At 39.9% G+C, this 23,288-nt stretch overlaps 1 long non-coding RNA gene and 1 pseudogene across 1 annotated transcript; one reads left to right on the top strand and one right to left on the bottom strand.

Annotated features, from left to right (window-relative positions):
- Positions 1 to 23,288, top strand: part of LOC109200110 (piggyBac transposable element-derived protein 4-like) — a 188,799-nt pseudogene that overhangs the window by 67,217 nt on the left and 98,294 nt on the right.
- On the bottom strand, positions 1,909 to 10,952 carry LOC102078045 (uncharacterized). The gene is made up of 7 exons (XR_002060308.2): positions 10,879 to 10,952; positions 7,763 to 7,959; positions 7,540 to 7,648; positions 6,821 to 7,225; positions 6,387 to 6,546; positions 5,041 to 5,176; positions 1,909 to 4,191 (listed from the first exon to the last, which is right to left on the bottom strand). It is a non-coding gene; the product is annotated as an uncharacterized LOC102078045 (long non-coding RNA).

The raw sequence follows: 23,288 nt of genomic DNA, 5'->3' as shown, positions 1-23,288 counted from the left end.
AGTCCAAAATGAAATATTTCAGAGCATTTTGTATGCATTGGCATGAAATGTTTTGCAGACATTTCATTGTCAGTGGACAGATCATGTTGCTCACCTTTACCCTTTCCTACACCTTAGGTCTTAGATAACAGTATAGTTAATGATTTGATCAATAAATAAGAGGAATGTTGAGCAAAAAAACAAATGGAAGGATCGGCTCATTCACAGAGCAGAGGTAAATAAAGGCCATATCTAGTTAAAAAGGCTTTGGGAGAAATGTCTGCTGTATTCATTGCTAGTGTCTTTCGATAAAAAGCTTTGCTTTTCTGTGAAAACAATTCATCTACGCAGATTTGGGAGCTTCAAAAGAGCTGTTGTGACAGAGGAATGAAAGGACAGGAAACAAGGGAATCAAATGTCTTTGCTTAAACAATCACATCAATGTGTACCTAGACAAGCATACAGGCACAAGCAAAAATCATGCCGCATCTGTTACTCTAAAGGATATTTTGCATCTGTGCAGCCCAGATCCTGTTCCAAAATACCAGTATTTTTCTGAAGTCCAGCTGAAGTAGAGGGATCTTTGTGATTTGATGAGAAAGTTGGGTTACCTTGGGTGAAAGTGAGCCATGTGAACGTGAATAGATTCAGTGTCACTAAAGTCGATATTAAAAAGAGGGCTAAAACTGCTACGAATGAGTAGGCAAGCACAGTATATGACAGAGTGACAAGTTTGTAAAAGGCACACTTGTAAAAGTTTTTAAAGGCTTGTGACAGAATAGATACAGTGGTAGATATAATGATGTAAGATAATGAAGAAAGAAGGAAATGCTTAGGTCAGAATCAATAGAAAAAAACTAAAATAAAAGGCAGACACAAAAATTGATCACAGAGTAGTTTTTTTAATCTAAATAAATGCGTTCACCACAAAGGAGTGATGAGGCTACACGGGCAAAGATATGCCAGGGCATTTGATGATGTGCTTACATCATCAAATCCACTGTAATACAATGGCCAGTAGATGAAGTTCAGACGAGCTAAACAGATTTAATCCCAAACCAGCAGCGCAAGCATATTTTCTCCAGCTCTCTCCAGAAGCAAGTCAGGCTTTTTACAGCTGTCTTTATCAGGGATTTTATGCTTACAAAATGACCGACTCAGCAAAGGATTGAGATGAGAGACGGGGATATAAGAAAAACGGGAGAAGAATAACATTCAAAAGGCTGACTGCAGAATGTACAGACCAGTTGGTAAACTGGATATGAAGATAAGCCGAGATGAAGAAACATGGTTTTTGTTCAACATATGAACTTATGTTAATCCTATTCACACACTCTCATTGTATATCCATGTAACCCTAAGAATGATAAGCATTCACAAATCATTAAAATGAATTTACATATAATAATGCAAGGAACATGCACTGAGGGAACTCCAGCCTTCCTCATGTCATGAAATTACTATATATACCATAATGTTGTGGACTGGCACTTTAGATCAACTGTTGTACCAGAATGGCTGGTGACCCTGACTTTTGTTGTCTGCTTGATGTTATGAACCAGATGTTCAAGCAAGATGCAGACCCAAAAGCAGACTCAAAACCAACCTAACTTTTCAGAAGACTTTATTTACATGGAGAGAGTGGAATTCAATTCAATTCAATTCAATTTTATTTATATAGCACCAAATCACAACAAAAGTCGCCTCAAGGCGCTTTATATTGTACAGTAGATCGCACAATAATAAATACAGAGAAAAACCCAACAATCATATGACCCCCTATGAGCAAGCACTTTGGCGACAGTGGGAAGGAAAAACTCCCTTTTAACAGGAAGAAACCTCCGGCAGAACCAGGCTCAGGGAGGGGCGGCCATCTGCTGTGACCGGTTGGGGTGAGATTAAGAATTTTTGTTAGTTAATCAGCATTAAGGAGCTGTTAGAAAAATGATTTAATTAATTATTGAGATTATGAGATAATTTTGTATATAACAGTATCTTAAATATGAGCAATAATTACCTTGAGATTAGGAGTTAATGACTGAGAAGGTGATTATAGATAGATTCCTTTTTGTGATAATGGGTTAAAAGTCTTGTTATCTCAGGAGATATAGGTTTTTATAGGTTCTGTTTTCTTGGGCTGTTTCTGTTGTTACCACAAAAATCATCTGTTATACTGAGATAAGGAAATTCTTAACTAGCTTACAACTATATTTTCTTAGAAAATTATAATGAGGTGATGTTACATAGATTCTTTTATAGAAGTGCTCCTGCATATGTAAAACAGCTATCATACAGATCAGAGTCTATTTTGTCCAGAACACAAAAATTCTTTAAGAAATGAAACAAAAACCCATATAACATAACATATAACACTTTGTCTCCTCTGTTTGTGTCATTAAGCCACAATGGACAGACATCGGAGAATGTGTTTCTAGGGTAATACACACTACCTCAACTGATGGAAATGATGGAGGAGGACTCAAAAAGAGAGACTCAAAAACAAGAAGAAGAAAAATGTAGAACAAAAACATTTGAATCTGGGGAGGGAATCCCAAAAGCCTGAGATCTGCTGCCTCATTGGCAACTTAATGGTTTGTGTCATCAGTGTCACCATCACCTCATCTTCTTTATCTCTACACACCATCCACTGTACACTGTATCCTGATGGTGGCGCATAGTATTTCAAAGTTAGTAGTTCCACAGCAGGAGATTCCATTTGACAGCATAACCTAAAACTATTTTCAATTTTTGTTTAGGGGTCATATGATGTACCTGAAAGATGTTTAATTTGCAGTGACAGAGTTAAGTGGTGTGAGCTATTAAAGGCCAATAGATATACGTAAATGATTAAATCCTGTGAATAAGCAGTTTATCCAATTCATATCCAATTCATCCAAACAGTTCAGTAATTGCAAGTGACAAGGGTTCTAGGGAACAGGACATGGTTGCATAGATTTTGGGGGGCAACCATGTTTCTAGCTGTTAAGTTCTAAAATATATTTTTCCAGCTCTTTTACAAAGACTGACTTGTCTCCATTTGTCACAGAATTTAAGCACTCTGATGACATGGCAACTTTTTTACTTTATAATTACCCAATGTTTCACACCATTCAGACTGCAAGTTTTCTGTCAACAGTGCCAGTCTTATAGGTTCCAGGTCTGAAAATGCAAAGGTGGACTAGCCTGGGTGGAGCATAGTGGACTGTGGATGACAGAGGTGGGAAGCAAGCAACAAAGTACAAACTAACCAAGTACAAATACTTTGTTACTGTACTTAAGTAGAATTTTAAGTAGAATCTGTACTGTACTTGCGTAGTTTTTTTTCTGACAACTTTTTACCGTAACTTCCTACATTTTGAAACAAATATCTGTACTTTCTTTTCCTTGCATGTTCAAAACAGGCTTGTTATTTTTGCTTTGGTGCATTAAAGGGAGGGAGTTATTATTTCACATCACTGCAGGCTTTCAAATGTCAAATCAATTTCAGCCTAAACAGTAACACATGAACATCTAAGTCCTCGTGTTTAAAAAAAAAAAAAAAATCAGATCAGATATTGGATCTGTACATGTGATGTTGTGTTTTTTCATACTGTGAAAGATGCAAAACAAACTGAAGCAGACTTACTGTGTTACTTAAAGGTTGCATGAAAATCCTCTGCAGGTTAGTGCAGGATAAACAGGTTAGTTTGCTGTATTGTGATGTATTTAAAGTAAAGAACAGTATGTGACTGGTGCACAGTGGCTGTGGTTAATGGTCAGAGTTCGGTTACAAGTCTAGCAGAGATTCATATGAATTTTAGCTGATGATGCTTAGATTCATTCCCAGTCAACACACATATGTGGGGCCCAGATGTGTAGAAGCAGATCTGATATTTGGGGCCCACTTGGGTTACCCACCTGGGACCCAGCTAATTTTGTCCTCAGTTTCCATGGTGGCCCCAAATGTGTTTGCCCAGATGGATTAATGATGGGACCTGGATGGGCCCCAAATCAGCCCCAGCCAACAAATGAGTGTGGGGCCCAGATGGATAGAAGCGGGTCTGATACTTGGGGCCCACTTGGGTTACCAACCTGGGACCCAGCTATTTTTGTCCTCAGTTTCCATGGTGGCCCCAAGTGTGTTTGACCAGATGGGATTTTGGATAATGAAAGTAAGCTATAATTTAAATCACCTGTACAACAGCTACTCACTCATTCACCAATCCATTGGTCCTGAAAGAAATAAAATAAAATAAAAAATCAGTACATTTTCACAAACAAAATCAGATTTGCGATAGTACTAGAGCTGTTTTGGAGGTTGTGCTGTTCAAGTTGTTTGACCTCCTACACTGAACTCTTTGAAGACCATGAGTATTCATGGCAACGGAAAAGCTATTTACAAAAGGATTAACCAAGTAGGCACTCAAAAATCAAATTAATGTGAAATATTTTACCTTATACCATCTGAATCGAAGACAACTGTTTAAAAGACATCTACATAGTTACAATGATAACGCTGGTGTTGTGGGCAGTCTCAGTGATCGACACAGAGCTTAGAACAGGCAAGTGGTTAACCAGTTTTTTGCATGGTGCAGAAACCATCACCTCATAATGAACACAAAACAAAATATTAAAATGTAACAATGGCTACATCTACCAAGGAGAAAACAGATTCCACTTCTTGAGGTGTGTGCCAGGCGGGCGCCAATGATTTTCATGTAAATCAAAAATAGGGCCATCAGATAAAAGTTTTTTTGAGTTTTTTTTTTTTTACCAGTGTGTCACCAATCACACTGGTGACACACTGGTAAAAATACAGGCTGGCTCTGGAGGTCCTGGAGCTTATTCACATTCTATGAGCAACCAAAAAACTGTTTAGTGAGAGACTTCTTCAAGTATGCTGCAAGCCAGAAAGAAACGTGGTCATTCCTGCCAGCGGCCACCAACCTCCAGAACAACATGAGCTGATGAACCCCCCCCCCCAAAAAACATAATTTCCCTCAGTTGAATAATTAAGTATTTGTAATTGATTTCATCTCCACAATTTGTACAGTCTATCTAAACCTAGTCACTAAGGTTTACCTTTCGTGCACACGACACTGTGCCCTTGCCGTGCGGTTTCCTCCTCTATCTCTTGCACCAATAAACCACTTGGATGCTGCCTTTTCTGCCTCTTTTCTGGTAATCTGGCTGGTAAGGGCATTTTTTTTCAAGCTGCCTATAAAGTACACATATTGACCACAGGAAAGTGAGACTATACTACTAAATCTAAAGACAAAGCTTTATTGTTATCTTTTTCCCCATACTTATATTTATACTGTGACACTGAATAAAATCTCATGGACGCGCCGGCGGATCTAAATTACATGACCACTTTAAGATGGCGCAACAACAAGATGTAGCGACCCCGAGTCTCCGTTTCAAGTTTTGTTTAAAGCGTGGACTTTTATATACCAGATTTTAAATTTTTTAATCAAAACCAGAGTTATGATTAAAAAAATACATGCAATGTTTTATTTCTGAATAAAACTGTTGTATTTACTGCGAGGAGAAACGGTAAAAAGAGCGTTTTCTATGGACAGCGCTAGCAAGCACTCTGCTTGCGAGTGAGAAAAAGAAAAACACCCGTTCCCTATTAGTGTTAAAGCGTACTATGTCGACCAATCAAAAAATTATATGGTAACGTGGCATTTGGTTGTTTAGGAAGAGGGGGACGTTTTAAGAGTGACTTCGGCAAGTGAGCAAAAGAAAGAGAGCGAGCAAGTTTTGAGATGTTAGAGATTTTTGACGTTTAGCGTGTTTGCAGCGTGTAGTTAGTGTGTAGTGTAGTGTGTAGTGTAGTGGGATAAACCCTGCTATCAGGCCTGCAGGGTTTTTCCCTGTTGTTCTCCCCTGCATTATACTGAACAGAAACAATTTTTTTGGAGTGGCACAAATAATGTGTGTGGTGTCTTATTTGATGCAGAGCACCTGATTGTTCTAGGTAGATAGATAGATGCTACATTTTTAGATAAATAGCTGCATATAACCTTGTTTGCTATACTTGTGCAAAGGTTTTTATAATTTACAATTTCTATTTCCATTTCAAGATTTGAAAATGAATCATTAGGCGTGTTTGTTGTTGTTACAGTAAAAATTTAGACCTGAATTTAGGTCAATTGTATTAATAACGTATGTCAAACTGAACAAAATAACTATAAATTCAGACGTGAGGTTGTCCTGAAAAGAATGATACTAAACAAGGTAAGGTAAATATTTTTAACAGGTGAAATATAGAGGTCAAATCAGAAGTAGTCAAAAATGGCCAATTATACCCTGGACCCCACAGGGTTAAGTCACTGATTAAATTGTTTGGAAGAATGACTACAGTTGTAGTGAGCATCTGTTATTCAAACATCAACAAAATATCTTACAAGTAATGAACTTACCATATAGCACTTCAAAAACTTTAAGCCCTTGAAATTCCCACTTTCCATGGCACCCAACGACGTTATATTGCCTGGAAAGAGCATTGTCCATAATGAAAGCCATCATTCTTCTTGTGGCTTCATCAATAGTGCTCCCTCCGATCTCTGCCACAACAGCAACCTTAGGACACGCAAGGACAATAATTTTACTGACAGGAGTACCTCCAGTCACACCTAAAAGAAAGCAAGCACAGCTATGCAGTAATTAGGCTCAATAATATTGATGATATTTGACTGAGAAAGAGTTAGGTGTCAAAGTCAAACACTGTCTGATGCAAATGCAAAGAGCTAAATGATTCACTAAAAGTAATTTCTTAAGTTTTGGGTTTGGCATGGCACACAGGCTGATTGAGGCATTAATCGTTGAATATTGTTATTACATCATTATTATTTACCACTTATTTTAGGAAGACAGGGTCTGCCAGTTTTTGCTCCAGCGCTTCCACATCTGCTACTGTCCGGAGGGGAAATACAGCACCCTCAGGTAATACTGCAGCAACTGATCCATCATGCTGTTTGAGGAGAGACTGTGGACCATCTGAGTGTCCTTAATGTCTTCCAGGAGGGTTAGAACACGCACAAACATGCTGGTATTGGTGGCTTGTAGAAGTTGTCTTGGAACTGGTTGTGAAACCACAGGTGAAGGAGTTGAGGGTTGTGGCGGCTGAACAAATGGATGAGTGATGTTCAGGAGGGGAGTTTCACTTGAATGTCTATTCTCCATTGATGATGGTGGTGAGGTCTCTGGCTGTTCCGCAGTGTTGTCCCAATCCTCATCGGAGCTCGACAGGATCACTGGCCTTAAAAAAAACAACAACAAAACAAAAAACAACAAACACACACACACACACACACACACACAAATAAATAATAATCCAAACACATAATTTAGGTAATGGTTAGTCCTACAAACTAAAAACATTAATGTATAGTCCGGCATCAAAAAAAGTCTAAAACAGATTTTTAAAAGTCAACAAGCTAGAAAGTGCTATTTTGACATCATATCTGAACCTGATGAGCAGCAAGGGTCTGCTAAAGATACTGTCAGTTTGTTTTTGTTTCTTATAATCTCAATAATAAATTGTTGCTTTTAATGTGTTTTTAACATAATTACCTGCTTTTCCGCTTCCCTTTTCCCAATCTGCTTCCAGAATGCGACTCAGTCTGCAGATCAGAGGTTGTTTCAGACCTCCACAGTTTCACCCTGGCATTTTCATAGTTTTCTGTACATTTTTAACATACATCAACAAAATGTTGTCAGCAAAATTACAGTAAAATTTCTTGTTCTTTCTATAATGATAGAATATTTGGTAGCAATAAACAATAATGCTTCTTACCAGCTTTCCCCAAGATGCGAACTCTGTACTGTGACCAGTTTGCATCTGGAGTAACTCCATCCTTTACAGCCTTATTGATATTGACTCTCCCTGGTGGCCAGAAACAAGAATCTTCTGCCGGTCCTGTAAACCACTTGCAAGGAATTATGGATACACCTCCACCATCCAGAAATTCAACAACTGCAAATGGTAGCATGCTGGGGGGAAAGCAAAAAGAAGCCAACTAGTACAGCAGTGGCAATGCTACATATCCAGACTTCAGTGGCAAAAGCACCATTTTCTGTTTTAATTCCTCAAGTAATACAAGATGCATTTGTCTACACAGATTGGAAAACAAGTAAATTCCACCCAGGAAGGTTTCAAATGGGAAGCAGGAAATGCTGTCTGAAGGGCCAAACTTCCGTACATCTTGAGCTAGGTGCATTAAAGAATGTATATTATAACCAACAAAGTCAAGACCATAAATCAAAGCAAAATCTTTCACAAACTGCTTCAAAACATCCTCTGCATAATCACAGTTATCAATACACAGGACTTAGAAGAATTCTTATAGATACAGATAACAGTATAAAGTATCTATACATTTGGCTTGGTATATTATTCAGTAGAACAACTGGGCTTGTGTAAAGCAAAAATTGTCTCAGTTCAGTTGCTTTCCACATGCTAATTTCAAGGAGAGACCTTGGTTTCCTTGCAAAACTTTAAGGCAAATACTGCCTCACAGAAAACATGAATGCTGAAATCAGAATTTGCATAGACTGTCTGCATTTTCGGGGACCTTTTAACCAAAGATAAATAAGCTTGCGCATTACCCTCAGACACACAAGGTGCATATAGTTCAGCACAAAACCTGAGACTAATCTTCAGCATGTTCATCGCAATCTTAGTGCTCTTCCTCAAGTGTTTTATTTTCAAAAGAATCAGAGTACAAAATTAAGTCCTGATGATGCTCTCACTCATTTTGCTGTGAAACAAGACTAAAATGTTCAACAACATTCTGAGCTATTTTCCTCTGAGCTCTTTGTCCTCTCAGATTGCTCCATTGCTTTCTGAAAGACAGCTCACAGATTCTGAAGCTCCAGGTTTCATCACTCTCCAACCAAACTTAACTGAACCAGCAGCAAAAGAAGATCCAAACTACGCTTTACATTTGATAAATACTGTCATTAATTCCCTCTTGCTGTTTTGTTTCCACCACGATAAAAAAAAAAAATCACACTTCCTGCACAGCTCTCTCTCTCTTAGTGTACTTCAAGAACAGTTTCCCCATCTCAAATCTCTGTTTTCCACATTATTCCCTTGCTTATTATACATCAGTGTACCGTTGTGCTTAGCACTGTCGTCGGTTGTTGTTATTTTTTTCAAAAATGACCTCTGTCAAGAAAGCCTCAATTCTGCTGTTACCGAAGAAATCTAAACTTTTACAAATGATGCCAAATTGCACAACGCTCAGCTTGTTCTCTAATAAAACCTCTGTAACTTTGCACTGCTTTACTTCAGCAGCATCAGGTAATGTTCATATATTGATTCATGGTTTTCTTCAGTTTTTGTTCAACTGCAGAATATTTTTAAGGCTATCTGCTATAAAAAGCCAGGCCAGGAAAATCTCCTTCATGTTTTTCTGTGTTTCATCCTCAGTTACTTTGGCATAAAGACATCTGCTGTGATGCTTACACCAGGCTTAAAAGCTGTTGTATTATAATAAAGACCCTGACATCGCGTTATAAAGTAACAATTCTAATTGTTACAAACTCAAAAAAAAAAGATTCCTACTAGTATATTTCTGGTATGCATCAAATTTTGAATAGAAATGAATTTTGAAATATACACTGCTTCTTATGTCAAAGTCTGTAAATAATAAAGAAATAAACCACACATAACCCTTGCTACTACTCACTCCAGCAAAATCAAACCAATATACAGATATTAATAACATATTAATGTAATAGTGTGACTATGCAATTTATAAGTAGCCATAGTCAGCCAAGTCATAATCAAAACAACAAACATCTCAAGTTTTGAGATAATTGCAAACCCTCCTGGCCAATAACCACACAAGCTGTCCATGCAGGAAGGCTGATAAAGGAGCAGGCACAAAATTCAAACAAATTTAAGCCATAATGAAACAAATTAAAATAACAGTGAGCATGCACAAATCAGGCATCAGACAAACACTTAAAGATCACAGATCTTTAGAACCACATCCAAAGAGCAATTGTTTTTCTTTTTTATAAATAAATAGATGTGTCGATTCTAGCTAAATATACATTACAAAAAGGGAAAAAAAGGAGGGCCACAGCAATCATAGTAAAATGAGTTGGCACTGTGGCCCTAACAAGACCGATCAGTTCTGCTTAAATAATCAGTTTCCCTTATGTACAGAGCTTGCACAACAGCAAGAGGCAGATTCTAGAGTCAGTACACTATTTCTGATGAAGTTCTCAGTAAAACAACTACACATATAAAGTTACATACTAAAGGGTGTATAAAAAAACCCCAAACAAATCAAGAACACCTACATTTTATTTGCTTTTTCTGGAAAAATAACAACAATGACAAGAAAAATGATGATGATGTCTTCTATAGAAATGGAGTGCTCACTGATCTGCCTCTCTGACTGCTGTGCACGCTCCTGACACAGGGGCAAAAGCTGGGGACTACTTGCTCATGGCCATGGCCTACCCTCATTGAGCCGTGAGGAATGAAGCTAATAAAGACCAGACTGAAGCAATTTTGGTTGCTCTGATAGTGAAAATACCCTCCCATATTCCTCTTAAAAAAAATTAGAACTTAGTAAAATTGGTCTAATATAGTCCTTTATTAATACTAATCTTAGAGAAAAACCAAGATAATGTTTAAGTACAACTTAATGTTAAGTACACGTAGTCATTAATTTTGGTGCTAGTTAAGCAGTATACAGGACACCAGACAATGCTTTCAAACTGTGAAAATTGGCTAAATCCAACATTAGGGTAAAAATTTCAACTAGCTTAGCCTTGCTTGAGTGCTAGGAAAAAGTTCACCAGGACTTGTGACATACATTACTTTGCAGCATCATAACTTTGTAAACATTTCATTTATACTTAGGGATTCAAATTAAGTCAAAAAGTTCTTACCTTTAGTGCAGAAAATAAGTACGTAGCTCAAAGATGCACTGCCAGCTTAACTGTCAGCTTTGTCCAAGGGCGTGAAATGAAGAATGTTCCAGAATGGGGGGACGGGTTTGAGAAAACCTCGTGATATTTCTTGAAATAATGCGAGATTTCAAAAAGCACTCCTACATGGAGTGAAAAAATTTTTTCACTGAAATGTAAAACCATTTATTTTATTTTCTCAAGCGTCCTACAATTTTAAGTCACATCTGTTCTTTGTGTTTCACTTACATTAATATATTTTATATGTATATTTTTTATTAATTAAGTATACATATGCTGCCTCTGGCATAATTTATTATCAGTTATTTCATCTTAATTCATGTTCATACTTACACATGACTAATAATTATACTTAACTGAGGTCGTTAAACTCAGTTGCCTGTTCATACTTCCCATATGTTACCCATATGGTGCCCATAGAACATAGCCCATCTGGGCTGGCTCAGGTGGGTCCTACTTGGCTAACCCAGGTGGGTCCCAGATTGGATGCCCATTGTAAGCCCATCCCCACTTGGAACCCCCATAGCCCATGTGGAGCCCACATACTGGTGTTTGCTGGAATTGGCTGCTTTCACCTTCATACCAACTGTATAGTGTCTAATATAAAGACAGCATAAACAGTGTACTGTCAGTGTAGAGGATGAAAAAATGACAATTCATGAAACATCTGCTGACATTTGGTTGAATTCAGTTGTGTACCTCCAAGAGCAGCGGGTCAGCTGATCACAGCCTGCACACTAAGAAAATCGACTGGAGGTCTCAATAGAAATTATTGTGAGTTATGATTATTTTCCCCACACTGAGCCATTACATTATTTATTTTTTTCCTTCAGATTCATTCTGAGTATAATTTGAATAATTATAATTAGACTATAGTTTGTATCCGATCGACTGATATTATTTTATTATTATGTTAATATAATATAGGTTCAGTTAGCTTTGCACAAAAATAAAAACATCATCCAAAGTACATTTCAGACCCTGTACTAGGGATGGGAATCATAAACATTCCCAGTAGTCCAATTCCTTGGAAACTTTAGTCTGCCTACCTATTAATACCCTTAACGGTTCTTGCACGCTCGCTACGATCAGCTGTGATTTCAGTTCTTGTGTTGGAGGAGGAATATAGTGGCGCAGTTTACAGCGTAGATATGAACATAACCTTAATTTTTATTGCACGAAACGAAGAGAGCGCGATGGTAAATTGGAGACTGTTACAGGACAGAAACAACTTCATCATACTGTTTGCACAACTTTGGCTCTTCGCAAGCACCTGCACACAGACAGCATGCTAACACTAAGAAATCCAACAACAGTTGTGATGATAAAGCTGAGTATATGCTGGCCCCAGCCAGAGGTGGGTAGTAACGAGTTACATTTACTCCATTACATTTACTTGAGTAAGTTTTTGAAAAAAATGTACTTTTAAAGTACCTTTATTGCACCATACTTTTTACTTCAAAGGAGTTTGCAAAGAAAAGCGTCTGGACTTCTTTGAGTTGCTTGAAGACGTTTCACCTCTCATCCGAGAAGCTTCTTCAGTTCTAAGGTCAAATGGCCGAGAGTCCCAGATTTAAACCCAGTGGGAGTATCCCCCCAAGGAGGGACAAAGGACCTCAGGAACTCAGGAGAGTTTTCTCCAAGCATGACATCCCAGTGTACTTCAGACCCAGCAACACACCCAGACACAAACTGGTTCACCCGAAAGACAAAACTCCAAAACACAGACTGAACAATGTGGTGTATGCTGTACAGTGCAGTGAGGAATGCCCGGACCTCTACACTGGAGAGACCAAACAGCCACTTCACAAGCGCATGGCACAACATAGAAGAGCCACCTCCACGGGACAAGACTCAGCAGTCCATCTGCATCTTAAGGATAAAGGTCACTCTTTCGAGGATGCCAATGTTCACATATTGGACAGAGAGGACAGATGGTTTGAAAGAGGAGTGAAAGAGGCCATCTATGTCCACTGTGAGCGACCATCTTTGAACAGAGGCGGTGGTTTACGACACCAACTGTCTGCCATCTATAATCCAGTTTTGAGTTCCCTCCCCAGACGCCTTAACGCCCACTCACATCCTGGGCCATCTGACCTCAGGAAATCACATGATAGGGTGGGGCCAGGTTTCACAATGGGCTCACCCGAAACCCTGGCTGATTAGGTCCCACACCCACTTTCACACCTTGGCGCATGTGATTAGAGGATCACCAGGGGGTCCTTTGTCCCTCCTTGGGGGGATACTCCCACTGGGTTTAAATCTGGGACTCTCGGCCATTTGACCTTAGAACTGAAGAAGCTTCTCGGATGAGAGGTGAAACGTCTTCAAGCAACTCAAAGAAGTCCAGACGCTTTTCTTTGCAAACTCCTTTGACTACGATGACCTGGATGACTGAGAACCTTCACAGACATACTTTTTACTTGTACTTGAGTACATTTGTGAAGAAGAAACGGTACTTTTACTCCGCTATATTTGTCAACATTCGACTCGTTACTTTTTTTTAAATTATTAATTTCACACATTAGATAATGCTACTAATAATAGATCATGCCGCCAGTGGAGTTTCCTGTAACTCTTTCACCAATCAGATGTAGCCATGCAGTCACATGACCAGTTATGAACTGTGGCGGACAGATCGGCCCAAGCCTTTCAAACTAGCGGACACATGGAAAGAAGAAACAGAAAAACTGAACTGAAGAGGATGAACACCCTTGGCCTCATATACAAAGCACGTTTCGCTTAAAAGCAGTACGAAAGAACAGCTATATAATGTGGTGTCTTCAGTGTGAGCTAAAACAAACCGACATTTCAACGTGGAAAAAACTCAACTCTAACATGAGGAAAACATGTCGCGGTAAGTGTACTCTTAATTTCTTTTTAGCTGTGGTTAGGTGGATGCCAGTCTTTATGTTACAGCAGCTGTGTCAAGCTTGATTACTCAAAGGTCGGTGTACTGCAACTTTTTGATATGTACATAGTCCAACACACATGAATTAAATGGCTGAATTGCCACCTCAGCATGCAGTCAAGTACTATGAGTCTTGCTAATGACCTAATGATTTTATTCTGGTGTGTTGCGATGAGGACATGTTTAATAGTTTTAGGACACTGGGCTTCGAGGATTTGAGCGGTTTTCCTCCTGCCCTCAGTTTGACTAAACTAGAATCACATTGTGGTGAGATAAGTTTGTGGGTGTTGTGTCCGCAGCTTCGGTTGTCCTTTTAACCTCTCGCCTGGTTAGCTATAAGCTAACAGCTAGCGTGGTTAATGAAGCTAGAGTTCCACGCACATGTAAAGACAGCTCATTTCTAGTGCTTTAACTGTTAAATCTGAAGGCAATACTGTGGCTGACAGGGTTTATTATGTGAAACAGCAGCTTGTTTAGTTTAAACAGCCTGCGTTAGGAGGCTAGCTTCATCCGTCTCCCTCCCCTGTGGTTGGAAGGGGCGTGTTTCATCTTTTTGCAGCCACGCAGACTGAGGTGTTTGTGTTCTCTTGCCTTGCATGCATTCTTATTTTGAACTTAATCTGGAATTCATTGCAAAGTGTTTGTGCAGGATATGAATGGCAAGATTTTGTTTTTTGACAGAGTTAGTAAAAAACATGTCCAGTGTGATTAAAATTTTCACGGCAAACATCTGTCAAGCTCTATAGACAGCTTGGCAGTCTATACAGCACTATAATGCCCACATCTGATTCTTTTGAAAACTATGTATCTTCCCACAGGTCTCAGCTTCATCAGACATCACCTAGACCAGGGGTCTGCAACCTTTTACACCCAAAGAGCCACTTGGACCCGGTTTCGACGCAAAAGAAAACACTGGGAGCCGCAAATACTTTTTGACATCTAAAATGAAGATAACACTCTATATATTGTTTTTTACCTTTGTGTGAACAACTAAGGTGTGCTGCTTATGAAATTCATGAAGTGCTACAGAGAAAATTACATTTTATTTATGTAATCAACACATTTTGAACTCTTAAAGAAATATAACAAAAGCAAAGACACCCAGCTGAACTAAAATTATCCATGTAGCAAACAAAAACTGTTGTGAGCCGCCACCCTTATATCTCCTTTGGGCTTTTGGAGCCTTGACCTGACTTTTAAAAAATAATTGGTAAAAAAGCTCTATGCTGCTGAAAAATTAAAAATAGATATTTGCAAAATTCTGCCTAAATATGTATTTTACCTGGTTAATGCGTGCGGCGGGGGCGTGGTCTGCAGCGCCGCTGCAGGGGAGGCGGACGCACCTGAGCAGCACCCGCAATCACGCCTCACCGCCTTAAAGTCTGTGCTCTCTCTGCTGTTGTTGGTGGTGGTGTGTGTCGGGCTGTGAGCTGCGAAGCTACAGCCGGCTGTATACGTACAGCAACCGTGTGTGAAAAGTGCTCAATAAAGAGATGCTGAAAAGCGCGTTCATGCAAACATCGTCGGGTCTGCCGTGATATGTTTACAATGGGACTTCTGCTCCCGAACCTCTGCTCACAGCGTCTGCTAATCGGTGCTGTGCGAAGTCAGTTTACGCAGGACTGTAAGCTGTCATGTGTCGTCTGTGAGGCGTGAGCAGTGTTTGTCTTTAACATAGTTCACGGTGGAGCTGCTGACATAATGTGGATCCGAAGATCCATAATTGGCCTACCTGGGGTTGAAAGTCTCGATAAATGCACGGTGTTTCGGCGGGAATACCGGCTTCCGCGAGTGTGACGCTTCTATTGAGCGAGGAAAAAATAATAGAATATAATTTTATATTTATATTTCAATATCACAATAATCTTCCAATTTAGAACTACAAGTTTAAAAGAACTAACATAAATAAAATACACTTCAGCGAAATACTTCTAATTTATTTTCCCAAACCACGCGGAGCCGCAGTATAAGGACTAAAGAGCCGCGGGTTGCTGACCCCTGACCTAGACACAGAGCTGGATGAGGCCAGCACAAACAGCAGCCTATCGGTCGAAGATGACTTCTTTGGATCCTTGGGGTCTGGAAAGCCAAAAGCAGGGGAGCTGGAGAGGTACCTTTCATGGAGGTGTGGATCTATTGCAGGGGTTGGCAACCTTTGTGATGACGAGTGCCATCTAAAATTTCCTCAGAAGTCAATGTGCCATATCAACCATAGCATTAGTAATAAATAAATAGAAGCCCAAAACACTTTTTATCCATAACAAGAACACCATAACAGCAAAGGAACTACACAACAGAAAATGCTAATGCTATTTATGGTCTCCTCACAACAATGATAAGAAAAAATAAATGGTCAATATGGCATGTTTGTTGATACAGGGATACACATGTTAATGTGATCTCTGGTCTCCCACTCAGAGACACAGGTCCCCGAGTTTCTAGCATTCAGACAGCTACGGGAGGTGCTGAGAAGACTCTTCGTGTGAGAGAAAATCTGCTCACACAAATATGTAGAGCCAAATGCTGTCAATAATGCCAGTGCAATGTTCTTAAGTAGGACTGGGCGATATATCGAGTTTTAAAATATACTGATATATTTTTATATGAGATATGAGATGTGACAATATTGTTTATATTGATATAGTCTATGTTATGTTATAATTATACTTGTGGAACCGCAAGTTTGCCTCTCTTTCGTCCACTTTTGTCTCTACGCAATGTTACTCTGCCTCGCCTCTCTCCTTCACTGAACACAACTCCCCCTCCCCCATCGCTTCACCTGCAGGAAACGACAAGATGCAGCTATCAAAGAGGAGCTGGCCGATAAAAAAGAAAACATTTGAAGACGACTATTTTAGTGCTGTCAGCGTTACTCTCGTTAAAATGACGTTAACACCATAACTGCATTAATGGGGCAAATCTCCGTTAACGAGTTACCGCGGATCACCCCGTGCGTGGGGCTACACGGTGTCAACGTGTTAGCATTGCGGTTAGCTCGTTAACGCATTGACGCCGTCCAGCTAGCACTACTAGTATTTTCACCATTTACAACAGCGCCATAAAGTGCAAAATGAAGAGTGTGTGAAACTGTGTGCTGTATCCCAGACCGCAAAGTCTCCCAGCCTCCTGCCCCGAAACAAACCACCATACAAAACTCGTATACTGTGTTTTTCGGACTATAACCTTACACTAAAATCCTTTCATTTTCTGAAAAAAAGACAGTGCACATTATATATGAATGCTGGTTGTGCTTACTGACCGCGAACCGATTTTATGTGATACGATTTTATGTGATTTCTTTTGACAGATTGCTGAGCAATCTGTCAAAAAAATTTTTTAGTACAACTTGTGTAAGCTACGAAGCCATGTGAAGTAATAGGTAGTGTGCTTCAGCGTAATATTACGGTATTATGTGTGTAAAAGGACCACAAATGACACCTGTAAGAGACATGGTTACGAAGCGGATTTCAAACTCAAGGCTGTCAGTCACGCAGTAGAACATGGGAACAGAGCAGCTGCGAAATCTGTCTGTCTTGGTTATTATGCTCAGCGTCTTTTACTTTACATTTTGACTGCACAATTGTAAGCTTTTTGTTATGCACAAAAACAACATTGTTTTATTTTATTTATGGAGCATTATTATTTAATAAATGCTGATAATACATACATACATCTACGCTGTATGATAATAAAAGTGCCTGTGTGAGATCTGGGACACAGCTTTGACTAAGAACTCTCTTTTTGTTCTTACTTCATGGCTTTAAAAAAATTTTGAGATATATATCATATATCGCCATCCAGCTAAAGAATATCAGGATATGAATTTTGGGCCATATCGCCCAGCCCTATTCTTAAGACAATTAAACTTGTCAGGTAGTCAAGCTTTTCAGTTCAGTCAGCTGCATTTCGATGTCTTCTGTGTCCAGACAGTTAAAGAGAGACAACAGCTGCTCATTAAATCTTTCTTGTTTGATCAGAAAAGAAAACATTGGTCCATACACCTAAAAGTCCTGAAAACGCATTGTGAATTCTTACTTGAGTCGTCGGATGTATCTATGTGTTTACGTGGTGCTGATGCTGCACTGAGCAGGCAGCACCTGAAGCATTTGAGTGTTGGAATGTGGACGTTTCAACATCACTTGAAAAAAACTGCCAGCTAGTAATGTTGAGGCGAGGTGATTTTTAGCCAATTACAAGTTAAATCTGGTAGTCGGGGTTGTTAGCTAAGATACCATCATTAAGAAGAGGCACAACTAATGTGTCTACGCAAGCTAATTTGCAATGTGCACCTTTGGCTGGCCGTAGATATTTATTGTTTAATGCACCTTTTCAGATTAATTCACTGTGTGTCGTGCCATCAGTTAATCCTTTGCGTGCCAGCTGTGGCACGAGTGCCCAGGGTTGCCGGCCCCTGATCTTATTGCATAGCTTTCCTCACAATCGATACAGCTCTTCCTGCATCTGGAGCTTGTGAAAGACTGTGCGAGACTCCTGTTCACAGCAAGAACCTTGAGAGCAAACTGCTGCTGAAGCTCAACCATCACCTTACTGAGTGGAGAAATGGAGCATTTTTGCTAAATATGCAGAAATTGATGCACACCCATTAGAGATGGCACGATACCACTTTTTTATGTCCGATACCGATACCTAGGGATGGGTATCGAAAACCGGTTCTTGTTGAGAACCGGTTCCCACTGTTTCAATTCCTTGGAATCGTTTGCCATTTTTGCAAACGATTCCCTTCTCGATTCCAGTCGCCCCGAATGACGTCACCACGTTGCGGAGCGTCGGAGCGTACCTGGGAGGAAACACGGCGCCTAAGCGGCTCAAACACTTAAAAGTTTGTTTATACTTTACGAGAACGGATGACAACAGGGCAACTTGCAATACTTGCAAAGTAGATATTTCATTTAAGGGAGGAAACACTACGAATATGCAAAAGCATTTGCTCACAAAACACGCGATGAACTTAAATGAATGTCTTTAATTCCGCTCCGGACTCGTGAATCTCAACCCAGCAGCAGCAGCGGTAACGTTTGCACGTCATCTCCCGTTAATGCGGCAGGTAAATAATCAACTAACAGTGCATATTATGTTACCGCGATCTGCTTTATTACAAAACCTGCCATTGTGCATTTAGGTGACCATGATGAGACAGACAGACAGAGTCTGGCTGGCCCTCGCTGGCAGTTGTCGCTGCAGTCTACCGGTAGCGTCTCTTTTCAGGCCCGAATGTCACCGAGCAGTGACTAGTTTGTGGTCAAAACCTTGCAGCCATTTGCTACAGCAGATGGTAAGTGAATGTGTTTAATTGTAGGCAGGGACATTACTGGATATTCTTGTGTAATTGCTACAGAATAATTTATGTTATACTTTGTTATTGCTACAGAAGAATATTTATTTTATTATTTTACGTTTACAATTTTCCCCGGGGACCCTGTGACACCCCATTGAAGAGCCGTAGGCTGTGGATCTCTTAAGATCTCACTGTTGGGTTTGTAAGGCCATGTTACTCCTAAATTTCTATCTTGTTGAAAGAGAAGATATAAAACAGTTCTAAGCTAATCGACCTTAGTGTTCTCCTTTTTAAAAACAAGAATCGATAAGAGAATCGATAAAGAATCGAATCGTTAAACAGAATCGAAAATGAAATCGGAATCGTTAAAATCCTATCAATACCCATCCCTACCGATACCGATATCATAAATTTGGATATCTGCCGATACCGATATGAATCTGATATAGTGTGTTTTTTAATCAATAAAACTGTTTTTTTAATATCTTGCTGCTTTTTGTATAAGTTCATACTCAAGTTAAAAAAAAACAAAATACTAAAGCTATTCTGTTATACCTGTATGCAAAAAGTACACTGCACCCAAAATATTTCATAGTTCAGCAATACTGATCAATCTAATAAACTTAAACCTACTCCATCCTCCCTATTGTGGTATTTTAAAGAGTAAGCAACCTAACTAATAGGGTTCTAAAACTCCCAGCAGAAAAAAAAAAAAAATGGGGAACCACCCCCCACCCTCCGCCTCGTGATGCTTAATCGACGTAATCAACTTTAATTTAAGACAGCACAGATCATACCTTCCCAAAGGAAAAAGTACTATAGCTTACTAGGGTATATTAGACTTAATAGTTACTATATAAGATAAGATTCGGATAATTATTTATTAAAAGCTAGACATTTTAAATGAGAATAAGAAAGAAAAGTATGTCTTTGTGCCCCCCTTTTCCCTGTTAATGCCCTATCGGCCCCCCTGGCTACACTTTGCTAGACCCGCCCCTGCACAGTTACCAGCCGTCAGCTGCGTAGAAAAGGATCCTGGTGTAGAAACTAATATTAAATAAATTCTAACAACAGCTTATCAAGCTTAAATGTGCTGCTGTTGTTCAGCCGCTGGTTTCCTCTTTCTGGTGCGAAGTGGGCAATAAACAAACAAGAGAGACGGACTCGCGACAGAAAAGCCGATCAGCTGATCATTGATCAGTTTCATGATTGAAGTAGCAGCAGGAGAGGAAGGGGGAGAGAATGAGAGGCAGTCGCTCCATATATCGGTTGTTAAGCTTAATGCGGGAATGCTTTATAAACATTTCAGAGATGGACTTACACACTTGCTTTACTTCTCTCTGGGAGAACATCCTCAGAGATGAAATGGCAGTTTGGTAGCGAGGCTACAAATACACACAGCCACTCTATCACGTGACGCATACTGCACCGACGTGCTACGGTTATGAGCCGAGTTACACCATGTCCCAAGTTTTTTGAGGCGCTTTTTTAATATTTAATGGATCGGATTACATTTTTTATTTCCCTCCAATATCCGATCCAGTAATTTATGTCAGTATCGGAGCGATACGTAATATTGGATCGGTCCATCTTTAACACCCATACAATTTATGGCAAAGTGAGGCGCCTTCTATGTACATATGTTGAAGATACCTCGCTCTAATGTTTTTTCTGAGGCTGCTGTGCCATTTGGAGTAAAAGTGAATATAAAGTATACAGCTCATCTTGTCACTGGAAATGGTTTGCACTGTTCATATATTCATATTATTTACTGTAGATACTGGTTAAAAGCTGGTTAAATGTTGTGAAAAACTGAAATCTGAAAATTCGAATTGTTGTGCCTTAATTTGTTAATGTTTTTACATATATTCTATTTGAAAATACTAAAATGTGTATATTTATTTATTTTTGTTTGTATGATAGCATTTATTTTTAATTTTTAAATCAGACAACCAGTTAGTAGTCTTTTCACCAACTACTTTTTTACTCTTACTTGAGTAATTTTTTGGACCACTACTTTTCACTTTTACTTCAGTAATAATATGTTAGTAATCCTATAGTCTAATAGTAATCTGATGAAGACCCTGGAGCGGTTGGTCCTGGCTCAGCTTCGGCGCTTGGTGAGCTCATCACTGGATCCACTTCAGTTTGCCTACCAACCTGGCATTGGAGCGGATGATGCCGGCATTCACCTCCTACATCGTTCCCTCGCTCACCTGGAGACCACTGGAAGCACTGTGAGAATCATGTTCTTTGATTTCTCCAGTGCCTTCAACACTATTCTTCCCTCAGTTCTGAAGGACAAGCTGGAGAACTCTGGAGTGGACTATCACCTCACTACCTGGATTTTGGACTACCTCACCAACCGACCACAGTATGTGAGGACTCAGGGCTGTGTGTCGGACAGGGTCGTCTGCAGTACGGGGGCCCCACAGGGAACGGTTCTGGCTCCGTTCCTCTTCACCATCTGCACTGCAGACTTCTCCCACAACTCCACCCAGTGCTTCCTGCAGAAGTTCTCTGATGACTCTGCAATAGTCGGCCTCATCACTGATGGGGACGACAAGGAGTACAGAGGACTGACTCAAGACTTTGTGGACTGGTGCCAGCTGAACTACCTCCAGATCAATGCCAGTAAAACCAAGGAGCTGGTGGTAGACTTCCGCAGGGACAAGCATCCTCCACTGCAACCACTGAACATCCAAGGTATGGACATCGAGGCTGTGGACAGCTACAGGTACCTTGGGGTTCATCTGAACAACAAACTGGACTGGACTCATAACTCAGACGCCCTCTACAGGAAAGGGCAGAGCAGGCTGTACCTGCTGCGGAGACTCAGGTCGTTTGGAGTGGAGGGCCCACTCCTGAAGACCTTCTATGACTCTGTGGTGGCCTCAGCCATCTTCTATGGTGTGGTCTGCTGGGGTGGCAGCATCTCTGCTGGGGACAGGAAGAGACTGAACAGGCTGATCCGAAGGGCCAGCTCTGTTCTGGGAGGCCCTCTGGACCCAGTGGAGGTGGTGAGTGACAGGAGAATGGCGGCTAAGCTGTCATCCCTGTTGGACAACATCTCCCACCCCATGCATGAGACTGTGACAGCACTGAGCAGCTCCTTCAGTGGGAGACTGCGGCACCCACGGTGTGGGATGGAGAGATTTCGCAGGTCTTTCCTCCCCACTGCTGTCAGACTCCACAATAAAGACTTTTGCAGTTGATCAAACACACAAACCCACACATGTGCAATAAGACTTCTATATGTGCAATTCTTCTTCTGACGAAGTTGTATTTTTGTATCTTCCTACTCAGTTGTATATAGTATTTGTATTTCCATTTTATTCTATTGTATATATTATTCTATTCTATTTTATTCTATTGTATATGGCATTTTATTTTATTTTATTTTATTTTATTTTATTGCTTTCCAGTGTTTTCTAATTTATGCTACATAACTTTGCACTTTGCTGTAACAAAACAAATTTCCCACCTGTGGGACTAATAAAGGCCATCTTATCTTATCTTATTTTATGTTAATCCTACTCTTACTTGAGTACAATTTTTGGATACTCGACCCACCTCTGGCCCCAGCCCAGCACTGTGATAAAGTGAGCGATCATTTGCTGTCAAGCCAGCCACTGCTGAACTTCAACAGGTAACAAACTGGTGAGCAGTCAGGCTGAAGCCTTTGTTTCTCCCTGTTCATGCTTTTGTGGTAGAATCACTGTGTAGATCACTTTAAAGTCTCTTTGTGCTGGTTTTCATCTTTGATTTGTGCTGTCAGCTTTGTGTTCCTACCTAAATACTAAGACAAAGATCACGTGTGTCCTTATTAGCATAGGGATTTGTGTTGGTGTGTGGGGCTGTAGCCTCAGTTTATACTGGTAAGTGGTAATTATGAGACAGAGTAACATGAAAGTAACCTAATGAGTAGTAGAACAAATGTCTTTCTCCTGGATGTAATTAAGTAACCTGCTGCATTACTTTTTAGAAAAGTGTTCTATGTAATGTGTAATAATTACTTTTTTAAGTAATGACCCCAACAGTGATCGCAACAAAGAGGGGAAATATCTCCAACGCACACAAACATTTGACCACACAGCATGTAATTAATTTGCATGAATGTAATGTCTTTGATATGCTGTTCTGAGATGGTGGTGACTCTCAAAT

This window comes from Oreochromis niloticus, linkage group LG11 (genome assembly GCF_001858045.2).
Source record: "Oreochromis niloticus isolate F11D_XX linkage group LG11, O_niloticus_UMD_NMBU, whole genome shotgun sequence".
Taxonomy (NCBI): domain Eukaryota; kingdom Metazoa; phylum Chordata; class Actinopteri; order Cichliformes; family Cichlidae; genus Oreochromis; species Oreochromis niloticus.
Note: the sequence above shows the minus strand (reverse complement) of the source record. Positions and strands in the feature narration are given on the sequence as shown.